Source organism: Stegastes partitus, unplaced genomic scaffold (genome assembly GCF_000690725.1).
Source record: "Stegastes partitus isolate 25-593 unplaced genomic scaffold, Stegastes_partitus-1.0.2 Scaffold21, whole genome shotgun sequence".
Classification (NCBI taxonomy): domain Eukaryota; kingdom Metazoa; phylum Chordata; class Actinopteri; family Pomacentridae; genus Stegastes; species Stegastes partitus.
In genome coordinates, this window is record NW_007577752.1 from 1,132,708 (window position 1) to 1,136,753 (window position 4,046).

Genomic DNA, 4,046 nt, shown 5'->3' on the forward strand with positions numbered 1-4,046 from the left:
TTTGGCATCAGTTTATGATGGACAATTTCTGGAACAACAATCCAACATTCAAGACCACTTCACACAGTGAAGGTGTGAGAAGGTGCGAAAGTTGTTGAAAGATTGTTGTGCCTGTTCCCTTTCTTTGAGGGATGGCTTTTTACGCTGTCTTTGAATGTAGACATCTGAAACAATTGTAAACACTGTCACCTTCAGACTTGGGGGATATGAAATTTGATTCATGTATAGCTCAGCATCAACAACATGCTTTAAAGGTGCAATATGCAAGATTTTGAACATTAATATTGCAGAAAACTACTGTATGCTGTGTAAAGATGCAGTGGAGCAATGGCATCCTTAGAAATAAAAGTCACACTTTGGTTGTGTGTTTGTGGTAATCGAAGCTTCTTCTTTCTAAGTTAGCAACTAATCTTCGTGCATGTCAGTGTTAGTGCATATGAGTACCTCCCCTTGAAACTGTTGGCCTCCTGCATTTACAAAAAGACTAGAAGTGACCTCACACATTTCATTGTCCAAGTGCCACAATAATGCCAAGCCTTCAGCTGGTACCTCAAATAACCAAAACTGCAAAAACAAAGCGTTGAACTTAATGTAGTTAACAAATTCCTGTGCACTTGTTACATTTTAGCTCAGTGTGAGAGTTTGTTGTTTTGCTCTCCTCTGCTTCTCCATGTTCAGTTCTACTCTCTGTGTGTCTGTTTCCACACAGATCCATTCTGGTCTGACCAACAATAAAAACAGACAGAGTGGAACAGACATGAGAGACGGAGACAAAGATGAAGTGAAGATAATGTTACACGAGTTGACAGCAACTTGCTTTGGCCATTCAATGTATTTTACAATGTGTGGGCTAACAGTTGTGGCTGGATTACTTTTTGTTGGTACAACCTTCTTGGTTGTCAGTGAAAGTGAAGGGAGGACAGAGGTGTGGCTTTGTTTTGGTGTGAATCTTCAGGGACATCCAGTGGTCCTGAATGTTGCACAAGAACGTTCAAAGGGTTTGTCCAAACAGTGATAAAGCAGCAGGGGTTGTACTTGGTTTACCTCGTCTGTTTAACTGCAGATATCTGTCAGAATTATCTACATCATCTACAACACATGCTTGGAAAGACTGGTGTTTCATAGTTAACAGCATTTCAAGTTTTAGTGTGCATATCAACTCTAAAGACATCAAACATAAACTTGAGTTGTGATGCTGAACTTGAGATTGAAAGGTAAGATGACAACATTAGACAACACTACCAATCCAGTTTAGAAAAACTAATGCAGTTGTCTGTTTTGTTGCTTTCTCTCTGCCTATTTTTGAAAAGAACAACAATTTATTACAATTTAAATTTATTTTTTAGTTTTGTAAATTGAGATTTACATAACAAAGGGAAGCAGTAAAGAAGAGCCTACTCAATTCACAATTTAAATATCATGACCCAAAACAAAAGCCACATAGATACCACGTTTCACATACCTTCTAACCAGCTCTGGAGAGCCCTTTTCATGAATTATATTTTGGAACGTGTGTTTGGTACTTTCTGACATCGTTGGCCAGTGTTCCTCTGCCACAGATGCAGTCTGTCACACATGAAGGAGATGTCTTTGATCTGTGAGCCTAAAACTTGGCGAGACAACTTCAAAAACAGTTGTGCAAGCACAAACCTTTCCAGGACTGGAACACAACGTAATGTAATATGGCTGATCACACTTATTGTATTTGAGTAAACCCAGACATCTAAAGCCTCTCCATGGAGCTGTAAAAGGCCTGAAAAAAAAGTAATACTTCTGACGTCAGCAAATTAGGTACCTCACAGGCATTCATACGGTATCTATCTACTGTAAGGATGACAAGATTAAAAATTGTTGTCGGAAGGATTTTTAATTCATTATTCTGCAAGCTGATTATAACACTGTTGTTTCACCAAATAGCAGCCTTTTTAAAGTGCACAGTTGATGCATTTTAGACTTCAGCAGACTCTTCTCACAATAGGCATGTTGACCTGTCAAAGTAGGAAACACAATGATTGTGTTAAACTGTGTTTTATTTCAGTTGGATTATAACTGTACATTGTAGATAATTACAGTGTTAAAGACATTGGTCCCTGCATTAGTTTTATCATGGAAAATGGAAAAACTAGCTCATGGTAAGTGGTATCTCTTGGTGGAATATTAGTGCAGTATGGTCTTTGTATGAGTATTTATAAATACCACATGCCACTAAGAATTACTGCCCTATGAATAGTTAGTTGTGGTTTTATTAAGCACTGACATTTCAAGTGTTTTCAAAGGATTCATTTGACACATGGTTATATGTGTGTGGTGTGTACTTTGAGGATACAGTAATAAGTCTAAAATGCAATAAAAGTTGCACTTAAAGTATATGAAATAATAATTCTGACTAAAAATACAGGTAAAAAAAGGAATCAGAAACAATGTTTAATGTGTATATATATATATATGTGTGTGTGTGCATTTTAGACTTCAGCAGACTCTTCTCACAATAGGCATGTTGACCTGTCAAAGTAGGAAACACAATGATTGTGTTAATCTGTGTTTTATTTCATATATATATATATACACTCAAGTGATGTACAATGCCTTAAAAAAACATACAGTAGTTGAGTAAATGCGCCATCTTCCCTTCCACTGTACATATGCACTTACCAAACTGTACACATGATTCTAAATATGTTCATGCAGTTAAACTTAATCATACATGTGCTTGGGTAACATACACAGCAAATGCACATGTACACTTTATACTACAAACATATCTGTATCTAAACCAGTGCACGTATTGATTTTTCTTATTCACTGTAGTGTAAATTGACATGGATGCTCAGACTCAGCCAACATGATGAGCTTCAAGAGCTTCACTGTGATATCAAATTCTTCATCAGATTCAACCTATTTACTGAGTTTTGGCAGCATTTAGTGCAGGCAGACACCAGTGTTTTACTAAGTAGTGTTCAGCGCACAGACAGCAGGACTTTACATTCAGTGAAACAGGAGATTGCAGCACACTGAGTTGACCATGAACAATTCAGTTAACATATGAAAGGGATTACATGATTCCTTCCATGATACATCTCTTTCACAAACTGCTTTACATGCATTCAGTGTTTAGAAAACTAGATGATCCAGATGTAACTTGTTAAAATGTGGATTTTTGAGTTCATGGCACTCCTTAAATTCAGCAAAATCAACCTTAAATTTGATGTTTCTGGCTCTTTTGTCAGAGAGGGTTAGGAATGAATGTTTCATTTTCGAAACTAACCCTTCTCAAACAGTATATATATATACATAGAACAAGCAATCACTGTGTGCACTCATGCAGCATGATACACACAACACAATTTATCACTAAAAAACATGTCCTTGAGCAAGTCAAACAGGCTCGTGTTGTTTTTCAACTTAAAATTACGTTTTCTCTAAGATCATAAGAGAAAATGCGTGCTGCAATCAGACTCATTTCAACTGAGTTGATTTGAATTAGAAGCAAACCACAGTGGTATATTATTTCCACATTTTTGAAAGAAATGTGAGTTTTCAGTCAGCATTAGATTAAGCATCTTTAACCACTATTTATTTTTGCAGTCAGGATTCCAGCCAAGGAGAGAGATGGTGAGAAATGAGTGAAGTACCATCTGATGTTGTAGACAAACGTGAATTCATTTCTGCAGAGTTTCAAGTCTTTGGAAGCCAGCCAATCCTCTGTCAGTCTGACTAAGCTGCCGAGTTTTAGATTGGAGTGGGGATGTGCTCACCAGCTGTGAGATTAAGGGGAACTGATCGATGGCCTTTCTGATTGGCTCTTGGGGTGTCCCAGCAGCATCCAATCCCCTTGGTTCGGATGGTTGTCCTCGGCCGAGCCAAAAGCAATTCCTCCTACACACAGGGGCCAAATAAGATCACTGACCTGAAGCTACGAGGCCACGCTTGGAGGTTCTGTCTCCATCCGCCCGCACTCCTCATTTCTCTGGAAAAAATGAGACAGACACACGTGAAGATGGGGGGAGGGATGAAGAGATGGAATCAAATTAGAGTTTACATGAAGA